At 46.7% G+C, this 22321-nt stretch overlaps 1 protein-coding gene across 2 annotated transcripts in view; it reads right to left on the minus strand.

The window, feature by feature from the left end:
• Positions 1-13067, minus strand: part of LYN (LYN proto-oncogene, Src family tyrosine kinase) — an 80615-nt gene extending 67548 nt beyond the window's left edge. Inside the window, exon 1 of one of the 2 annotated variants that reach the window (XM_074987168.1) lies at positions 12669-13067. The gene's annotated coding sequence lies outside the window, so the exon portion shown is untranslated. The remainder of the gene's footprint in view (positions 1-12668) is intronic. The other variant, XM_074987167.1, reaches the window with a different exon arrangement.
• Between the last annotated feature and the right edge of the window lie 9254 nt (positions 13068-22321).

The following is a 22321-nucleotide window of genomic DNA, read 5'->3' on the forward strand; positions in this document are numbered from 1 at the left end:
ATCCTGTGACACTTTGGCTGCCAGCCAAAATTCGTCAACATCATACATCTCTTACACAACAACATGCAGGCTGTGATACTCAACCATGGAGACACAAATGAAACAATTGATGTACACACTGAAGTCAAACGAGGGTGTGTGACAGCACCTACACTATTTATTATCTTTCTGGAAGCCATGCTCCAGATTATTGGAGATGACATCCAAGAGGAGTCAAAATAACCTACAGGATGAATGTACCAGAGAGGTAGTCATGTTAGTTTGTAGCTTTGAGAACAACAAGAAGTTTTGTGGCACCTTATAGACTAACAGATATTTTGGAGCATAAGCTTTCATGGGCAAAGACCTGCTTCATCAGATGCATTAGTGGGGGAGGGTGGTTTCAGAAGGGTATTTAAAGAGCTGGGTCCCAGTAAGAGGGAGGGCCAGAGCTGAGAAGGTCTATTCAGCAAGGTGAAAATGGCCCAGCATCAATAGTAGGCATCAAAAGAGGAAAAAACAAGTCAGATCAGACAGGGGGTTGTCAGCCTTTGTCAGAGTCTAATGGGGAGATATTAACACCCTGAGCAGAGAAGCTGCCTTTGTATGCTGCAAGCCACTCCCAGTCTCTGTTTAATCCATGGTTAATGGAGTCAAATTTGCAAATAAATTGCAGCTCAGAGATTTCTCTCTTCATTTGATTTTTGAAATTTCTTTGTTTCAGGACTGTCACCCTTAAATCAGCCACTGAGTGTCCAGGGAGATTGAAGTGTTCTCCCACAGGCTTCTGTACATCACCATTCCTGACATTTGATTTATGTCCATTTATTCTTTTACGAAGAGACTGTCCAGTTTGGCCAATGTAAATTGCAGTGGGGCACTGCTGGCATATGATGGCATATATTATATTAGTAGATGTGCAGGTAAAGGAGCCCCTGATGGTATGGTTGATGTTAGGTCCTATGATGATGTCACTGGTATAGATATGTGAGCAGAGTTGGCAGCAAGGACTGTTGCAGGGGCTGGTTCCAGGCCTAGAGTCACTGATTTGTGATTTGTGATTTGTGATTTGTAGTGGCTGGTGTAAGTGCCCCAATGGCCTCGTTCAAGGGACTGATGATGATGATGAGTGGCTGGTGAGGATTTGTTTAAGGTTGGCGGGCTGTCTGTAGGTGAGGACAGGCCTGCCTCCCAAGGTCTGTGAGTGCGAAAGATCATTGTTCTGGATGGGTTACAGATCACTGATGATGCGCCGAAGAGGCCTTCGGTGGGGGCTGTATGTGATGGCCAGTGGTGTTCTCTTGTTTTCCTTGCAAGACCTGTCTTGTAGCAGGTGACACACCTCAGCCTTAATAGATTCTCTATGCTCAGCTGAGTTCTCGTGGTGAGGAGAGGAAGCGCTACAGAGGCATCCTTAAGAATACCTTGACAAAGTGTGATATTGGCACTGATTCCTGGGAGAAGCAGGTGGAGGATAAGGTAACCTGGAGGACCATCCCCAATAACGGCACCCAATACTTTGAGATCAAGTGTTGTCTCTGTGAAGAAGACCAAAGAGCCCAGCATAAGGAGCATGCCGAGGCCCACATGGGTGCTCCTGGTGTCAGTGCTGATGGAGACAGAGACCTCACGTGGCAACTGCCAGAGAGCGTTGGTTGCCAGTATTGGCCTAATTTCTCACCTTCACACTCATCAGTTACAGGCATCCAAAGGGAAATCTTACTCAACCTGACGGATCCAAGAGAGATTGGTTCTGGTTCGTTTCCATGAAGTCAGTTAGCATCATTGACTAGGCTCCAGTCCAGCAATTCATTACAGCTGGGCAAAATGACACACCCACATGAAACACCCTTGACTGTGATGGGGCTTGATGGTGAAGTTTCAGTCTGCCTATCCACATCAAGTATTTGCAAGCTTATTCTTCAAGTTTGCCAGGGTCTACAGGGAGAGTGAATTTTATACCTGTACCACAAGTCTTTATAAATCCTGGAAGGAAAGGTAGAGGGAAGAACAGGTTAGATATATAAAAGACAGAGCAGAGGGAGATGGGGAAGATTGAGAAGCAATAGGCTGAAATAGTGGTGGCCTAAAAGGGAGCAGAATTTCCATTACTGTGACAGTAATGTACTGAACAAACAATGGATAAAGTTTATTTGCTACATAAAGACAGTATTTACCTCCCGTTTTCTATGTAAACTTCCTATTGACCCCTGTGAGACCCACTATTGAATAAAGGAAGTAGGAAACATGACAATTTGAGGATTCTGTCAACATAAAATTCATTAATTCTAGAATGTTGTGAGTCAGTCCTAAGTTAATAAGACCCCACAACACACGACCCACCCTATCTAGAAGAAGATAGGGAACAAACAAGAGAAGACAATGGGTCCTAAAGAGGGTGTCAGACCTAGAAAACTAGTTTAGCCACATTTATATGCATGAAGCAGAGAGTGAAAAATACCTAACAGGAGAATAACAAAAGGGGAGAAAGGTGACAACAGTAGTTTAAAAGGCATGGGAGGTTCTGGGCAGGGAAGACCAACAGAAGTGGGCATACTGCTTTTTAGTAAAATGGTTCTGCAGTCAAAAACAATCCACCAAGGCTATGGGGAGGGACACACACACACACTCTCCCTCTCTCTCTCTCTCCACGCTCTGGAGGAGAAGCCTCATGCTGACGAAGTGATCCTGGACACCCTAGAAGACTGTGACCAAAAGCCAAAGACCCCATAAAAGTAATAAGGAAACAAACAGGGAAAGGCTTATCGGTGTTCTGCTGTTTTGTCAGCATAAGACCTTAACGTCCGAGACATAGGGTTTTGGACGAGAACACCCTTTCAGATAGGATCCCTATCAGCTCTGGCCAGCACAGCTGACTAAGCCACTAAAAGTCTGGTTGGCTGCAGTGGCCAGAGCTGGGCTTCCAGAAGCAGCCGGCATGTCCCTGCATCTCCTAGGCACAAGTCCAGTCAGGGTGGCGCCCTGCACTGCTCCTGTCCTAGAGCCTCAGCTCCACAGCTCATATTGGCTGGTTGCTGTGGCCAATGAGAACTTCGGGGGCAGCGCCTATGGGCTTCGGCAGCATGCACCACACAGAGCCACTTGGCCATCCCATGCCGCAGAGCCAGACATGCCAGATGCTTCAAGGGACTACACGGAGCCAGTCTTAGCCCTGCTGTAATGCTGACCAGGAGTCACCTGAGATAAGCGCTGCCCAACTGGAACCCAAGCCTTCCTCCAAATCCCAATCCCCTGTCCCAGACCAGGATCCCTCCCTCCCCCCAGAGTCTGCACTCTGCACCTCCTCCCACACCCCAGTGGTGCACCCCCTTCCACACTCCAACTCCTTTCCAGATCCCACACATGCACCCCAAGCTCTGGCCCCAGTCCTGAGCCCTCTCCTGTACTCTAAACCCCTCAGACCCAAGCTGGAGCTGCCTCCTGCACCTCAAACTGCTCATCCCTAGCCCCTGCCACCCTGAGCCTGAACCCCTGCTGGAGTGCTCACATGCTCCTACACCTCAACCCAGAGCCACCCTCCCACATCCAAGCCAGCAGGGACAACACCTACCAAGGGCCGAGGGGGAAGTGGGCTCAGCTTCCTGTCCCTGGCAGGGGTGGGGCCAAGGACAGATGGGGTAGGGCATAGGGCCGTCAGCCCTGCCCCTCACTCCCTCAGTGCTGCATGCAGAGTGGCGGCACAGTGCAACCGCAGTATTTCAAAGGGGCCCAGAACTCTGACCACCGATAGTGCTACTTTGGCGGTGCCAATGGCTGGAGCTCTGGGCCCCTTTGAAATGCCTGGGCAACTGCCACCTTTTCCCCTTCCCCTTTGGCATGCCTGTCCCGAACCCCTCCTATCTGCCCTCAGCACCTCCTCTACCCCAACCACCCACCCCTCCCAGCGAAAGCGAGGGTAGGTGAGAGCAAGAGATGGGGAAATGGAGTGAGTAGGTGGCAAGGCAAAGATACTTCATTTTGCACAAATTGAATGTTGCCAACCTTATCGAAGGGGGAAGCAGGAGGAGGGAAACAGGAAAGGCAGCGGGTACTGGACAAAGCCCTGTCTGGCTGCAGATTGGCTCTGAAGGTTTCTTGTGCCAACATACAACATGATTTAGACCCTTTGAAAGTGTTTTGTTCTTGCTAGTTGCTTGAGGACCCATAGATGCCTGTGCTTGGTCCACTGTCTGCCAGCAGCATCACTAGGATCGTGGCTGTGTCACTGTTTAGTTGGTCCTCCTTTCTCCTTAGGCCATCCTGGGGCTCAAAGTCACACAAGATGAAACATTCTTCAGGCCCTGTAGCCCTTGCTGCACAAGGATGATACACGTAGAATACAGCCGTAAGGGATATGTTAATGCACACACATGGCCAACGAGTTTTCCATTATGGGGGAGAGGAAGCTGTGGTTTGGGGTATAAATCCAGAACGTTTGTTGTAACCATCTCAGAGGAGTCACCTGCACTGTAGGCACGTCCTTAAGACAAGACAGACGGGAAAGAGACATAAACCAACCAACCAGAAATGGGCGAAGAGTTGAAAAACAAAAAAGACAGCAAGAGACAGCAGAAAGAGGTCGCTGCTATAGCTTGGTAAAAGCAAAAAGGTGACTTTTTTCCATGAAAAATCCTAGTCTAATCAACCAATTAAAAGGCTCAAAGCCGCACAGCCCTCAGGATGCTTAGCAAGCAGTACTGGTAGGTACCGCAGCACAGAGGATAGAGAGTTCCACTACTACCTCCAGCACGCTGATTCTGTCACAGGTTCTACATCAAGGCCAGTGGCGTCAACAACTGCTGGGGGTGGGAGAGGGGCCTGGCTCTGTGCCCGAAGGGGATAGGGCCAAGAGCGGAAGGGGCAGGACCAAGAGGAGTCAGCGCTCAGCGCCCCCCCCCGCAATTTGCAGCACTGCCCCTCTTTCACAGTCACATGCAGCCAGTGCAGTGCTCCTGCAACACTTCAAAAGTGCCTAGAGCTCCACTCCCCTTTGAAACACCGGGCCCAGGGCCAACTACCCTCCTTTCTCCCATTGGCAGGCCTGGCCAAAGCAAATGCATTTAACCAGCTTTGGTGAGAGCACCACTAACCACTACCTTCCCCAGTATGTCCCACAGCACGGGAATGCTGCACATTGCCAGGGAACCCTCCTTCCTTCAGCCACGCCAGTTACCCACCATGCTGAAGACGACTAGTCAGAGTGGACAGTCAAGCACCAAGAATCAATGGACTCCCCTTTCTGTTCAACATATGCTCACATTCCTCAGATTGGTGCTTATCTCTCTGCTTCAAATCGTATTTCTCAGGCAATGTGGGGGAACTGAAGTCACAAAGAGCTGCCAGCCTGCTTGCAGGGTCAGAATGAGGCGAGAAGGTGGACAGCACAGAATGGTCCCCCTTTGCTGCTCAGGGGACATGCTGTGAAGCAAAGGGGTAACAAGATCTTGCAGCTCAGGAAGGGGATGTGGAGAACTTCTGCCTAGAGTTTCGAAGTTCTTTGGTGTTTTGCAATTTCAAGAGCCTGTTTTGAATTGCATCTGCATGTTGGGCTATCCTGCTGATTGCAGATTCAAATCACCATTGCAGTTTGTATTGAAACAGCTGAGCCCCAAGCACGCAAATGATGAATTTCCTCTCTCTCCTCCCTCCCCTTCCTGAGTATTTAGCAAAGAAATTTTCACTTCCTCAGTGACAAAGACTCAGATCCTGGCAATTGTCTTATTTTATGTTCCCCAAGTCCTTTCCTCTCACACATGAATCATTATTACACAAAAACACTCAACCTGTTACGCAAAGGGGTGGCCAGACCTCTGCCACTCTGCAAACCGTGTCAGTAAGGGCTGCACCAGTGTCATACAGTCCCTCCCATTTGGGCTTTAAAGGGGCAATCTCCACGATGCGCCAGTTTCTGCTAATGTGATGGTTTGAGAAAGCCCAAATGACATTTTATTGTCATCTCTTCCCATTCAATTCTATGTACTGAAGGATTCATGCCTGAGTATTTTCTTTACCAAGGTCTAGTCTGAACTGGAGGCACAACCAGCAGTTACACGGAAATGTCCATATACAGATATAGCTCTTGCTGCTCCTTAGTATTTATTTTGTTGGAAGGCCATAATATGGTCGTATAGTACAGTATATGCCAGGGAGAATAATATATTTCTGCATTATCTTCTGCAGAACCACACTGCCAGAACTTTTCATTAGGCAAATGCTGGAAAAATCATCTTAAGTCAAGGTCAAAAAAATCTATTAATCAAACAGATCTGCATGGGTGCGTCTGCACCAAACAATGAACAAGATGTAAAAAGCAATAAAAGCATACAGCAAAAAATCACACCAGAACATAGGAACAATCGGGGTGCTGTGTCAATATGTGCATTTTCTTAAGTCCTTATATTGCCTTCCACTAAACAAACAATAAAGAAGGAAAATATATTTCAAAAATACAATCCATTCCCTTTGTATGTATACTGAGTCTGAACTGTAGATAAATGGATGTGGACAATATAAACAAAAGTTATAGAAAATGCCAAGCTTGGAGTGCAGATGTACCATACACCCTTCCATCTGTAGCATGGTTTCCCTCAGTATTTCACAAGATGACTATGGTAGCTGGTTTTCTTCAGAAGAACTAAAAAATCCAGTTGCAGTTGTTACAAAGCCAATAGGCTCAATCCACACATTGCACAGAGGAAAAAAAGAACTTTAATATGTGCAGAGTTGGTGTCAGCTTTTCTAGTTCATATATACAGAAGAAGCAATGACAACTTTATGTATCATTGAACTGGAAGGGACCTCAAGAAATCATGGAGTCAAGTCCCCTGCCCCCTCAGCAGGACCAAGGACCATCCCCAACAGATTTATTTGTTAATCTATTTGTCCCAGACCCCTAAATGACCTCCTCAGAGATTAAGATCACAATCCTGGGTTTATAAGGCCAGTTCTCAAACCACTGAGCTATCCCTGTGCACCAAAGGCCTCAGAAGCAGAAGGACAAATTATACTGGAACTGTGTATGATAGGACACTCAGTACCGTACAAAGGAACATATTAAAGTTACCCCAGATGCTTGTAGTGTAGATAAGAGACACTACAGTGTTAAAGTATAACATACAAAAGTTGAAAATCTTAATTTCAAATAATGCTGTTATTCTTCTCCTCCCATAAATAAGGGAATGCAAAAGTAGAGCCAAATACAATAACAACTTCTCTCCTCTCCAAGTGCTTCTGTCAAAATATAGTCTCTATTATCGAAGGTAGAGAACATTTCCCATAGTAATGTATCTAGCACCCTGATCCCTATGAGTAGTTTCTTAGGCCTGGACATTAAAACAGAAGTTCATTATGACTATCTGAGCAAACACCTTTCATATTTATCATACAAACACCACACAGGACTGATTCTGCCTCTCTATTTATGCTAGGACAGCAATCCTCATGAAAAAATGCAGAAGCTTGTTGAGTCTGACTTCACCCAGGAAATTGCAGCACTAACCATCGAAGGTAATGGAAGCACATTTGCATGAGGTGAAAAGATCTCTGTATTTCCCATCCTTCTCTGGATGAGAGTTTAACTAAGAATGTCATTGCCATCATTGGAATTTTGTTGATGGAAGTTACAACATTTTTTAAATAGTTAATGTGTTACTAGATCATGTGTGAGTACTCACCACTGCATCAGTAGGATTAATCTGAAAAAACTTTGTCTATCATTAAAAACAATTTACATCATTCACTGGGTCATAGCTTGCTTCTGGTCTTATCTTGTCTGGAAGCATTTGCCAGCTCTATGCACATATAAATAAATAGGTTTTGGAGACGGGTAAAAACTCTTGTGCAGGGAAAACTCTTCCAGTCATGGATGAGGTCGGGAGTATGACGAGCATAAAACAAAACCCTGCTATTTCACAGCAAGGACATCTGGCTATTTAGAAGCCAAAAAGGGCCTTAGTCCTTTTGTTTATTTGTTTGTTTCCTTAAGGTTTATCCTTCTTTATAACAAGGGCCCTACCAAATGCAAGGCCACAGAACACACATTATGGACCATGAAATCTGTTCTCCAGCCCATGAAATCTGGTGTTTTCATCCAAAAGAGGATGTCAAAGTTATTTGGCGGGAGGCGAAGGGGGTTATGATATTGCCCCTTAGTTCTAAAATGCCTTCAGAGCTGGGTAGCCACAGAGCACCAGCTGTCGGCCAGGCTCCCAGTTCTGAAGGCAGCGCCTCGTTAGCGGCGGCACAGAAGCAAGGGTGGCAATACCATACCATACCACCGCTGCTGGTGGTGGTGGTGGTGGTGGTGGCGGCGTCTCTGCCTTCAGGGCTTGGCTCTGGGCCAACAACTACCACGCTTCAGCTGCTCAGCACTGAAGGCAGAGCTGCCACAGCACAGAAGTAAGGGTGGAACACGGTAACTCTTTCCCCCGCTCTGAGCTAATTTCTCAGGATGCTTACGACACCACCCCTCTGATATTTCAGACTTACATAGATGAAAACATGGCACTTATTATTTTTTAAATCCTGTGACTGTGAATTTGTTCCAAATGGCCTCTGAATTTGGTAGTGCCCTATTTATAACAATACCATCTCACACTGATTTGGAGCTCATTGCTACCAGCAAGGCACAGCCTCACGTCGGAGAGGAAGCATAGAGCCATGCCATCTCAGGGTTGCTGCTACAAGGAACCCTGTCTCACCCTTGCATTAAGTGGAGTTTATACCCCTCCTCCTTTCTGCCTGCCTACTTACTGCATTGGTCCAGCTGCCCGGGAACCTCATCAACTCCCACGGGGAACATGAGGGAGCAGACACTGAGTCTGAGGTGCTATAATTATTTGTGGCCTTACACAAGCCACAGACAGAGGGGAAAGGTGTCTTGTTGCCTTCCACATACCCACCTCTGGGTGAGGCACTCTCTTGCTCAAAGCACGAACCTTCCTCCCAGAGAAACTCAACACTAAATACTGGAATAGACAGACACCTCTCTCCTTCCACAAAAATTCAGGTATTTCTGGAGCTAGCTATTTAACTCCCCAAAACCCTAATACAGCATTGCCATATGAAAAGAAATGAAGAGTACATTATATAATAAAAGTGATGGGTACCTTTAGGGAAGATGCTGCTACCCAAACTGCACTTTAGCCAGGACACCACATGTAAAAAGCCTCTGGTTTGGAAAATTGTGCCATGTAATCTTTGATGGCCATAAGTGACCAGCAGGACCTTAGTTCTGTGTCATCCAAGAGATGGGACTTCCAGCAGCCCCTAAATCAATTTTGGGACATCATTTAATCCATATCACTTTTGAAAGCACCTGGATGGGTTATCAGATCTCCCTTATAAAAAAGAGACCAAGCATATTGCCGTTTAGCTTATGAGAGCAAAGGGTCTCAGAACAAGGTATCTCATTTCCAGAGACAGATTTGGTAGATTTATAAGTGTACAGGAAAATCCATTCCATAGTTTGGTGAAATGCACCTGAAAACATGAATGCTAATAGAATTTCAAATGCCTAGTATTAGCAGGTCGTTGATCACTTTAGTTAAAACTACTGTCTACAAAAAAAGCTTCTGAGTGATTTTATTTATCAAAATATTATGAAAAAAGGCCTTCCTGCATTTCTTTGTTTGCCTTTGCAGTAAAAGATCTTTTTCACTCAGAGGGATATACAAGAAAAGCAGAACCACTTCACATCTGCCAATTTACAGTAATTAATAAAATGCTGTCATGATATGTAACGAGCAAGACATAGCTCAACATTTACTGATGAAAAATCTTTATCCTATTAGATCAAGAAAACTTTCAATTTCTATGTAATTTACAAAGCTGGCACTAATAAAATATTAATGTTGTAATAGGTTAACAGAATGAGAAACCTATTGGCTGCAGAATCAATTAATTTTAATTGTCTACTGTGATTCTATGCACATCTATTAGATAGCATTCTCAGTTAAATTTACATCCTCCTACTTCTCCCGAGAAAACTCTTTGGTTCTTCCAATCCACAGAAGCAATGTTGTCACTACTCATTATAAAGATGTGAAGTCCCCACTTACTAAACAAATGAAACCATTGCCTCTGCTTTGCATCCAGTACTAGAACAGGAAACCAGTCATGCAGTACTTTAAAGACAAACAAAATTTTGTTAGTCTGTATCTTAACAAAACAAAAAAAGTAGTCATGTAGCATTTTAAAGACTAACATGGCTACCTCTGTTCCTAGAACAGGAAAGGTTCACGTGAAAAAAAGTAGATTAAATCTTTGTTAAAACTGGGCTCCCCAACACAATTTAATTATTTTGTTAAAACAAGTCTATATTGAAGATTTATATAATAATATGGCAAGTATTACTACAGGTTGAAACTCTCTAATCTGGAACTCTCTCGTCCAGCAAACTCCGTAATCTGTCATTATTTTAATTAGCCAGAGGACCACTTCTCATGGGTGTGGCCAAGTTTCCCAAGGCCCCATAAAATTTGTTTGCAGTCACCAGTCCTCACTCTCAGCGTTCTGTGCTGTTATTTAGCTATAATTTACCGCTAAATGTCTTCTAAGAGCCCAGTAAGCCACGGAAGTGTTGGCAATGTGCTAAAATATACTGACCTCCCATTGTCTGGAAAATTCTCTTGTCCAGCACAAGTCAGGTCCCCAGGGTGCCGGACGAGAGAGGTTCAACCTATACACTGTTCCAAAATTTATCTATTGCCAGATATCACACTACAATCATTTGTAGCCAGCATTTGGGCATTCCAAAGGTCATCCAGGAATCATACTATATGAGGGTAGAAGGATCTCTCCTCAATTTGTGCTGTTTTATATTGGTTGGGGAGATGGGATGAGATGGGAGATTTGCAGGGAGTGTGGGTGAGAAGAGTGTTTAGTTTTGGGATGAAAAAGAGCTGAAAACGCTCTTCCATTGTAAAACACAAAAGTAAAATGGCACTTTCTAATTCAACTTGTTCGTCCCCTGTGTGTATACATAGTCTGATCTGCATATTTTAGTGACTAAAATTAGTTTTGACTACTTAGATGAAGTTTATTCTTGCTTGAGTAAGAACAGGGACCGTAACTACAGTCTAACTGCAAAATATTGATGATGGAGACTGAGAAAGAATGAGCTTGACTTTCAGATTCTAGACTGAATTTGTCCACCTGGCAGCCTACAAAATATATTTTTTTACTTAAAACTGAGGAGACTTGGACTGGAAGCTGGTGAGAGACAATAATAAACATCAAACACCTCAGGCTCCATTTTTATGTTTTGTTTTTCTTTTCTTCAAAGCAGAAGCACACTTTAAATAGCTACTTGAGAGGGAGCAGTTTTAATCGGAAGATGCACCAGGAATTACTTTGCTAAAACACTTGCAGGTTTAAAATCCAGAGTTTAACACAGAATATCCTGAGGCTGTATTTTCCTCTTTTAATTAAACTTAACCTATTGTCCAAGCCTTTAACAGTGACTAAGAAAAATGTGTTGTGTCATATAGTATAGTCTTTCTGGAATTCCAACTTTTTTTTGTTTGTTTGTTTGTTTTTAATTAGAAATTATCAAAGCTGGCTGAAGACAATATAGCCCTGAAGGTCGCATTTTGATGGTTTATTGTGATCCCCATTTAAAAGTCTTCTCAAATTGCTGTATGTCCTTAAAAGTTGAAACCAACCACACAGGAAAACTAAGGCTGCAGCTACCCACTTTCCCTCAGGCTGCAGAAAAAGCTAACCAATCTGAAAAGAACTCTCACTTCCTTTTAACTAATGTACTATACATTTTATCTGTGCTTCACAGAACTGTTCCCTTAAGGGCCAGAAGCACAAGCTGCCCATTAGAGTAACACTTCCTCTTTTGAGTTGGCCATGTCCTTTACACATGGTTCATTTAATATTTCTTGTTCACTTCAGTGAATTAAACAGGCTAAGTTTCATGACCTGCTAAATCTACGTCCCTTTAGCTAATTCAGTGAGAAGTCTAGAATGCCCCCAATCAGCCACTTATTTTTATATCCCTGTCTGAAAACTTTGCTTCTATCCCTTCATTTTTGGGGAGACAGTAGGCTAAAGGAAGATCCCAATATGTAGGTCTAGACTGGTTTGCCCTAAGATAATTGGTACGCCAATAAGGCAGATCAGAAGTGAAGGAACAATATCTACAGTGGGGTTCTGAGAGTCATTGGACCAAACTGTAAACCCTGGGTATAATGGGAACCACTCCAAGCCAGGGGGTGCACACCCATCTAGTTCCAACAGGTGAAAGCTCAAAATTTCCACTGTCATTTAAAAGTGTGTGTAGGAGAGCTAACGATGAAAAACAACAAAACCCCCATATCCTGCCAGAGGCTATTTTATGCGAGGGACGTTCAAGTGTCTGTCATGAACAATTCCCTTTGATCAGCACTGAAGATAAATCCAGGTGGGAAGAAGACTGTTACCACAGCAACAGGGACAGCTGCCAAAAAGGTTCCAAGACGCCTTTCCTTTATTCCCCTTAGAGAAGCACTCCCTCATTCCCTCTGACAAACTGGGAGTGCCAGAATAGCAGAACTCGTATGAAATAAGGCAGCTCTACCACTCCGCTGCCCTGGCTGGGCTGTTCTCCACCGCTTTGAAAAGATCACAGCCAACACCGCCAGACACAAGAGCCCAAACCAGTTACCCGCTTCCAAACTAGAAAACCCAAAAAACTTACTTACTTTCCTGAACGTCAACCTTTGGAAGCAGTAAGTAAACTTCCCGGTTACTTCAGCCACAGAGCTGGGAGAGGAGCCAGCGTGTCCTTCAGCGGAGTGTCCTGGGGCAGAGGAAAAGCTCCACGCTCAGGGGTTTTCTGAAGACCCCGGGATCTTACAGCTGGGAAAAAGAGAGAGAAGCCGGACCAGACACGCCGGTCGTCTGCCTGGGGCCACCCCAGTGCGGCAGAAGAGGAACTTGGCTTGGTTTCAGTGGGCTGGCAGGGAGCTTTCCGTTTACTTCCTGGTGTTAGGATATTTGCATACTATCAGTGGCGCGGGGGAGGGGAGGAGCGGTAATAGAAATAGAAGTATTGTTCGGCGCTGGGTGAATGACCCCGACCGGGGGGTGAGGGCGGAGCAGGAGGGACTGCAGCAGACCCTGCACTCGTCCCGCCGGGGGCGTCCCAGCCGCGGGAGGGAGGGAGAGCATCCCTGCGGGCCTGCGTCCAACGGAACTGGGCAGCCCTCAGCCCCGCCGCAGAACGGGAGGGAGGCGTGGCGTGCTCGGCGCTGGACAGCCTCTCGCTGCCCACCAGAGAGGAGGCGGGGCGGAGAGCTCCGAGGATTTCTCTGCGCCCCTTGCTCTCCGGGCGGAGAGCGAGCTGTTGTAGTGCCACTAGCGCGCGCAGGAGCAGGGCAAGTGAAAGGGGTTGCTGCTAAAATATAGCGGCTAGCCGTCCTCCCGAGACGGGCGCGTCTGAGCAGAGCAGCTAAGGCTGGGAAACATTACTAGCGCAGTAGGGCCGAGGGGCTAAGCAGTAGGGGGCACGGTGTGCTCGGCGCTGCGCATTCGGTAACTGTCAGGTGACATCTGGCCACGTGTAGGAGGCGGTGAGGGCGGGTAACAGGATGGAACCCTCTCTGCTCTGATGGGGATTGGCTTGGTATGTTCAAGGCTGGTCAGAGCCCTAATCTGTTCATCTGCAGGAGCAGAAACTCCTGCTTCCACAATAGGCTCTAGCTTATTAACAGGCCTGTTGATGGGTGGGGGGGTGGACAAAGGGGGCAGTTACCCCAGGGCCTGGCGTGTCTAAGGGGCCCAGAGCTCTGGCAGCAGCTGTGGCCGGAGCTCTGAGCCCCTTTGAAGTGCCATGGCAGCAGGGCTCTGAGTGGGGCAGCCCAGTGCTCTGGTCTGGGCAGAGCTAGGAGCTGACTGCCATAGGCCCCACCCCGTCCACTCTTGGCCCCACCTCTTCTGGGGCTTGGAGCTGGGCTCCCCTCCCAATTTGCCCCAGGGCCTGCAGTGGCTTTGGGACCTGCTGCTTATTCTATATGGCCCCTCGTCATCTCGAGAGATGGTGGTTAGCAGCGATGGTGAGGATCTATGGGCAGTGTTAGAGTCTGCAGCTTCTCTCATGCCTTGTCTGTCCAATATTGGATTTGCACGGTTGACTGCAATAACCGCATGTCAGCCTATTTCCGAATCCTGGAGTCTGAGAGTTTTTCCTTCTAAGATGAAGTTCTTTTGTGTGACATGCACATATACTATCGAAGGATGATGTGCCCTGTTGTCGCAATCGTTGCCAGGTAGTTCAATCTGATGATGTAGGTTCCTAGGATTTTGGATCGATGTTGAATTTTTTCATGGAATTTTTGCATATATCCTTAAATCTGAGCTTTGGTCTTCCTCTTGTTCTCAACCCACATGACAGTTTACCAAAGAGGATTTCTTTGGGAAGAGGTTTGTCACTCATTCTTCTCACATGACCAAGCCATCGTAGTCTCCTGCTGTTGAGTGTTGCTATGAGGCTGGATATGCCAGATCTTGAGAGGACATCTGCATTTGAAACTGTATCTTGCCAGTTGATATTCATAATTCTGCGGCAGCAGTGAAGATGGAAGCTGTTCAGTTTTTTCTCTTTGTTCGAGTAGGTGGTCCATGCCTCAGAACCATAGAGCAGGATACTCAAGACACATGCCTGGTAGATTATTACCGTTGTTTTCACTGTCAGCTTAGAATTGTTCCATGCACCTTTCATAACTCTGTCAAAATTGTAGCTGCCTTCCTGATTCTGATGTTCAGTTCTTTGTCCATGGATAAGGTGACAGTAGATCCAAGGTAACAGGATTGTTGAACCACAACTAATGGGCTGTTAGCCAGAATGACACTCAGATGCTGAGGTATATCTTGAGTGAATACAACATTTTCCTTCATGCTTATGTCAAGGGAAAACAGCTTGCAGGCTCTGGACGGAGAATCCATCAGTGACTGTAGCGTGTCTACACTATGAGTGACGAGCTCCATCATCTATGGAGAGGAGTTCCCTAATGAGGACTTTCTTGACCTTAGCTTTGGCCTTGAATCTTGCCAGGTTGAAGAGAGAGCTATCTACTCTAGTGCAGAGAAATATAATCGCTGTGTGAGTTTTGAAATGAGCAATTTAGTAGAACTGAGAAGAATATGCCAAAGAGGGTAGGGGCAAGAACACACCCTTGTTTGAATCTGCTGGTCATTGCAAATGGTGCCGATGTAGACCCATCATATTGCACTATTGCTTTCATGTTTTCATGAAACGATGTTATGATCTTCAGTTGGGTCAGTGAGCAGCCAGTCTTGGTTAATCCTCTGTATAGTCCTGATCTACTAACTGTGTCAAACACTTTTGTTAAGTCCACAAATACTATGAATAATGGCTTTCGTTGTTCTCTGAATTTTTCCTGTAGTTGTCTAAGAGAAAAAATCGTACCAATTGTTGACTTGCCAGCCCTGAAGCCACACTGTATTTCCAGATAGACTTGATCTGCGAGTTTTTGCAGGCGTTTGAGAATGACAAGAGCAAATGCTTTTCCTGTGATGCTCAGTAATGAGCTGTCTCTGTAGCTGTTGTAGTCACCCTTAGTTGTTGTCTTAGTTTTTAAAGAGAGTGATGACGTTTGCATCCTTCATGTCTTGTGGGACATCTGCTCTCCAACATTTTAGGAGTAAATCATAGAGGAAGGGGAAGAGCACAGCCTTGTTTGCCTTCAGGACTTCAGCTAGGATTCTCTCATTTCCTAGCACTTTTCCATTGGAGAGAGCATCAACAGCTTGAGAAAGTTCCTCCTCTGTAGGTTCTGCATCTAGCTCAGACATTTCTGGAAGAGTTGGGATGAGGTTGTCAAGTTCAGGTCGTATTGTAAACTTGTGGGAATAAAGCCTTGAGCAGTGTTCCACCCATATGGACATCTACACCTTCTTGTCTGCGATCACCTGTCCATTTATATTATTAATGAGAAATAAGAAGATATTGAAAAGTCTGAGAGGGAAGCCCCATGTCCTGACAGGGCAGAGGACTCTGCTGATGGGCATTAGAAATCCACCATGGACCCCCGATGAATATTTAAACATGTCACCTTTTAAGACGCACAGAAAATAGGCTTGGGAAAGAATCCAAAGGTAAAATGAGCAGTTTTTAATTTGGATTCACTAGAAGAGTACGCAGATGTGGAATCAGCCCCTAGAGCCCACCCAAGCCCCAAGCAGGGAGATCCGGGGCAAGAAATCCAGAAGCTGCAACTGTAAAAGGGGAGATAGGCAGAAGTCTACTTACTGGGCAAAGAACTTTGGAGTGTAACAATTAAGTAACATTCAGTTCTCACACTTTTAAACTTCAGCGGCAGAGCACTAAATTGGGGTATTGACAACATCAGGCCACAGTCTTAGGAGTGGCCAAGAAACGTTATGTGCAGGCACCTTTACGCCTTCTTGGCAGTTCTGCAGGTCTGAAGCCAGCTAAGAGCCTGTCCAGCCCTCAACATTAGGTACTATAGCCTCCAGGGTGCATCTTTACTGCATTAAGAGACCTGTAGCAGGGGTGTGGCTAGCCTGGGTCAGAAGACTCAGGTTCACTAGGCTGGGCCTGCAGGGCTCTAAGGCTACGTCTGCACCACAAAATAAATTTGAATTCAGTTATATAGATTTTCTAATGCTTGAATTTATAAGTTCGATTTTGACCATCCTCACTTCCACCGTGCTCCCCATAAAGTCAAGCCATTGCTGATACACACACATTAGCTAACATGGACTGTTGGAGTAGTGCATTGTGGGAAGCTGTCCCACAGTTCCCTCATCACCAAAGCATTCTGGGTGTGCTTGCTGGTCTTGACATCATCTTCTCACACTGCATTTTCCTCATTCCCCTCCCACCCTGAAAATATGCCAAATCCCTGAAAATAATGCAGGGCCCCTCAAAGTTAGAAGAAAGAGAATTGAAAAGTCTGGGGAAAAAAGAATTTTTGGTTCCCCCCCACATTACATTGCCAACACGAGTGCAGCAACTGTATTCTCAACTGACCATTCACTGAGTTTCCCACCTCCCGTCACTGAAGGTGATCCCTCAAAATAACGCAGGGGCCCAGACTGTTCTTTAGAGTGAGAAGGAAGAGGATAGGAAAGTGCAGGAAAAAAGAATTTTTGGTTTCCTCCTTCACTACATTGGTGTTGGGGAGAGTCTTTGGCTTTCCCGTGCCAGAAGGCTTCCATAGGGTGACCATCCAGCCTGTATTGGGCAGGATGGTCCCATATCTGGGGCACCAAAAAGACGTCCTGACTTTTTTTTAAAACGGGACTCATTGTCCCGTATTTGCCCCAGCCTCAGGGAAGCGGGGAGCATGGGCAGCTGCTGCTTCCCCAGGGCTTCCAGGGAGGCTGGCAGCTGTAGTTTCTCTGGGGCTCCAGGGGATTGCTGGCGGCTGTGGCTTCCCTGGGACTCCCGGGGAGCACCAGCAGCTGCCACCTCCTTCCCAGATCCCCGGGGCTTGGAGGAGCCACCCCTCCCTCCATATCTCCCTGTGCCATGTTTGGGGCAGGGAGATATGTTCACCCTCGGCTTCCATGCAACGACAGTGCTCTCAACTGGCCATCCACTGAGTATCCCACCTCCCATCATTGCATGCGTATGATCCCTGAAAATAATGCAGGGGTCAGGACTGTTTTTTAAAGTCAGAAGAAAGAGGATACAAAAGTGGATGAAAAGAGAAGCAAACCTAGCTCTGAGGGCCCAGTTGACATGGTCCCTTCATGGGGAATCACCCCCACAGCTCATGAGATTTTCCCCCAGTGGCAGCAAGCCCCAGTATGGGAAAAGGGCGGGAGGTGCAGTGGGTGGAGGCACAGTTGAAGTGGTCCTTCCCCCAGTGGCAGCAAGCCCCAGTATGGGAAAAGGGCGGGAGGTGCAGTGGGTGGAGGCCCAGTTGAAGTGGTCCTTCCCCCAGCGGCAGCAAAGCTCCCAGTATCTTAACTTTAAATTAGGTTTGTGTGGGGACGGTGACACAAGCCCTGAGGTGAGTGGGGAAGGAGAAAGGTGTAACAAAGTAGGATTCCTAGGTGAAGAGGAGAAAGTGGTCCAATCAGTCACTTCTCTAAGCTGCTTGTACACAAATGCAAGAAGCCTGGGAAACAAACAGGAGGAACTAGAGGCCCTGGCATGGTCTAAGAAGTATGAAGTGATTGGAATAATGGAGACTTGATGGGATGACTCGCATAGCCACTTGCCACATGTGGGAAATAGGACACTATTCACACTGTGGCGAATATGAGGTGTATGTGGCTCTTGAGGTGCATGTGGCTCTTGGGAGCCTGTAAATGGGGCTCCTCCTGAGAGCTGCATGTGAGGAGCACCATCCACCTGCTTGGTGGGAGAAGTGCATGGCGGCCTTAGCGGTGGATCTGGCAGATTTGGGGTGTCTCTGGAATTGAATTAGAATTGGGGGGGCTGGGGGGGCCTGGCACGGGGGGGGGAAGGAGGACATTTATTTGGCCGGGGGGGCTGGGAGTGCCTATCTCTGGAGGACCCAGGCTCTGGAGAAGGGTATTGTAGCCAGACAGAATTCCCCCTGGCTCTGCTCCATCTTGCCCCTCTTAGGTGCTTCAGAGCACAAAGGAGCAAAAAAATTGTTGGGCAAAAGTCAGCATGGTTTCTGCAGAGGGAAGTCGTGTCTGTCTAATCTATTAGAATTCTTTGAAGGGGTTAATTCTTTTGAAGGGGTTAATAAACATGCGGACAAGGGGCACCCAGTGGACATAATATACCTAGATTTCCAGAAAGCCTTTGACACGGTCCCACACCAAAGGCTTTTATGTAAATTAGGTGGTCATGGGATAGGAGGAAAGGTCCTTTCATGGATCGGGAATTGGTTAAAAGACAGAAAACAAAGGGTGGGAATAAATGGTAAATTTTCACAATGGAGGGGGGTAACTAGTGGTGTTCCCCAGGGCTCAGTCCTGGGACCGATCCTGTTCAACTTGTTCATCAATGATCTAGAAAATGAGGTAAGCAGTGAGGTGGCAAAGTTTGCAGATGACACCAAGTTGTTCAGGACAGTCAAAAGCAAAAGGGATTGTGAAGAACTACAAAAAGATCTCAGCAAACTGAGTGATTGGGCAGCAAAATGGCAAATGAAATTTAATGTGGGTAAGTGTAAGGTAATGCATGTTGGAAAAAATAACCCAAATTACACGTACTACATGATGGGGTCAAATTTAGCTACGACAGATCAGGAAAGGGATCTTGGAGTTATAGTGGATAGTTCTCTGAAGACATCCACGCAATGTGCAGCGGCAGTTAGTAAGGCAAATAGGATGTTAGGAATTATTAAAAAAGGGATCGATAATAAGACAAAAGATATCATACTTCCCCTATATAAAACTATGGTACGCCCACATCTCGAGTACTGCGTGCAGATGTGGTCTCCTCACCTCAAAAAAGATATATTGGCATTAGAAAAGGTTCAGAAAAGGGCGACTAAGATGATTAGGGGCTTGGAAAGGGTCCCATATGGGGAGAGGCTAGAGAGACTGGGACTTTTCAGTTTGGAAAAGAGGCGATTGAGGGGCGATATGATAGAGGTATATAAAATCATGAATGGTGTGGAGAAAGTGAATATAGAAAAATTATTTACCTTTTCCCATAATACAAGAACTAGGGGACACCAAATGAAATTGATGGGTAGTGGGTTCAAAACTAATAAAAGGAAATTTTTCTTCACACAGCGCACAGTCAACCTGTGGAACTCCTTGCCCGAGGAGGCTGTGAAGGCCAGGACTCTATTAGGGTTTAAAAAAGAGCTTGATAAATTTTTGCAGGTCAGGTCCATAAATGGCTATTAGCCAGGGATAAAGTATGGTGCCCTAGCCTTCATAACAAGGGCAGGAGATGGATGGCAGGAGATAAATCACTTGTCTTCTGTTCTCCTTCTCTGGGGCGCCTGGCATTGGCCACCGTCGGCAGATGGGATGCTGGGCTTGATGGACCTTTGGTCTGACCCAGTATGGCCATTCTTATGTTCTTATGTTCTTAAAAGGACACAGCCCAGTCTTGGAATGCCTGAGAGCACAGATGTGCTAATCTCAAGCAGAGTCTTTGATGCCTCAGAGCATAGACAGACTGCCTCATCATGGCCCTGAACGGACCGAAACCAGACAATAAAAGACAAACGGGCTAGCAGACGACCAGGGCCTCAGGCTGCCCTTGGCTAGTACCGGTGATTGATACGCCTACACATCGTCCCAGGAGAGGACTCTCCCGCCCATAAGAAAAGAATGTCTAACACAATTGGCATCTTTAAAGATAAGGAAGAGTGTACGTGACCCAAAGGGTATAAAGAAGGGTCCAGCAGCCCTCTCCAATTGAGTTCCAATTACCTATACTTGCAGGTCAGGAAGGTCTTTGCCTCCCAAGGTCCCAGGGGACGCCCTCCTCGTACTCTTCATCCCGAGAGATTGAGTGACAGACGCTGGCCATGCCAGGCTGGGTAATGCAGGGGTGAGAATAAGACCTGCTATGTGTTTCACTTTTGCACGCATTTAATAATAGATCTATGAATTAAAGTACTTTTGTTGTATGCTAGCTGCTTGTAACTAAAGAAGTGAAACTGTAAACCTTGTAACCATAAGAATTAAGCTTTTTCTTATCAATTAAATAGTAACTGTTTAAGTTTTAACCTGACTCCTCCTGTTACTGTGCAAACCAAACACAAATAAAATAAACCAGCCGGTTTTTCAGCTATATTAGCATGGTCGTTGGTGAGGTGTACTGAGAACTGAGCGCTGAGTCGTCCTGCCTCCACGGGGCAGGCTCTTGGGGCACCCGTCAGCCTCCCTGGCTGCCCGCTGCGAAGGGATTTCTCTGTCCTAGCAGCCAAAGACTTGGGTGAAGGAAGCTCTCAGAACAACCCTTTGGGGCACCCATCAGCCTCCCTGGCTGCCTGCTACGAAGGGACTGTCTGTCTTAGCAGTTAAAGACTCAGATGAAGTGAGGGCACGCGTGGTATCTCACCCCCAGCCATTGGCTAACAGGTATTTATTCAGAGCAGGGGCAGGGATGAGTGGGAGTACCTGGCTGTGCAAAACTTTGTGTAATTTAATGTGGCGAATATTGAACCACAAGTGTGGCAATCTTTGAATTCCTGTTGGACACCACTGACCTGAGGCTCTGAGAGATATTTCCGACAGCTGAACATAGGTCATTGCAGCTACTCATCAACCCAGTATCCCAAAGTCCAAGATGCAGAAAAAATCTTGAAGTTGGCTGGGGCTGTGGACTTGGTCTGTCAGTGGGCAGGACCATAGTCCATTGGTCTAAATAGGTCTTCAAGGTGGTAAACCTTTTACCCTTTCCCCGGTGGTGCCTGTTCTGCAATCAGGATTCCCTACTGGTATATGGTAGGAGACATAAGTCCATGCCAGTCAGTGACACAGTCCTTAGCATGTAGGTAGGAAACTGAAGGCAGGAGGTATGATGGGGGCATACCAGCCCTTTGAGGCACCTGGCTGGAGGGCCCATAGTCCTACCACATCCTGCCTCAAGAAAGAAGCAGCTAATATGGGCCCATTGGGCATGCCTACAAAGGCTGCATAGAAGCAGACTGTTAGAATCCAACAGGTTCAGGTAAAAGGAGCTGCAGGGACGGAGCAGGTCAGTCTCTAGCTTGGACTAAAGGAGCAAGGAAGGGTGCTCCTTGCCAGTCAGAAGTGCTTGAGGGAGACCTGGAAGACAGACAGGTTCTGGTGGCACTTTCCTCCAGCAAGGAGGAAGATCGGAGAGGCACAGAGCTGAGCTAAAGATGAAGAGAAAGGAGCTATCTGGGACAAGGCACCGGGACGAGCAGCAGTAAACAGAAGGCAGAAGATCAGGCCTTCTGATGGGAGGGGAAGGGTGGCAATGTGGGGAGTTGCATTGGAGCCCAGTATTTCAAAGGAGCCTGGAGCTCTGGCTGCCATTGCTACTGCTTCAGCGGTGGTGGTAGCTGACCTCTGGGCCCCTTTGAACTGCCACAGCTGTGCTGCTCTTTGTGGCTGGGGTAGAGGGTGGGCAGTGCAGTGGTCTAGGCAATGCTGAGGGCTCAGTGCCCTCAGCCCCTGCCCCTTCCACTGTTGGCCTGGCTCCTTCTGGGGCACCGAAGTGGACCCTATTCCCACATTGCACCCAGGCCCGTGGGGGCTGCTAGCTTGCTGCAGTGAGTACATGGCTCTGGACCTGGAGTAGTGGGCAGGCCTGGCCTCCCTCACCAGCCACTAAGTGGTCTAAGCACCAAAAGGGCACAAGCCACCTTTAGAAGCCCAAGCACAGGGCTGGATTTTAAGGATCCTAGAGATGAGGGCTGACAGTTTGTTGGACTTTTGCTACCCTGGAAGG

Source organism: Carettochelys insculpta, chromosome 2 (assembly GCF_033958435.1).
Source record: "Carettochelys insculpta isolate YL-2023 chromosome 2, ASM3395843v1, whole genome shotgun sequence".
Taxonomy (NCBI): domain Eukaryota; kingdom Metazoa; phylum Chordata; order Testudines; family Carettochelyidae; genus Carettochelys; species Carettochelys insculpta.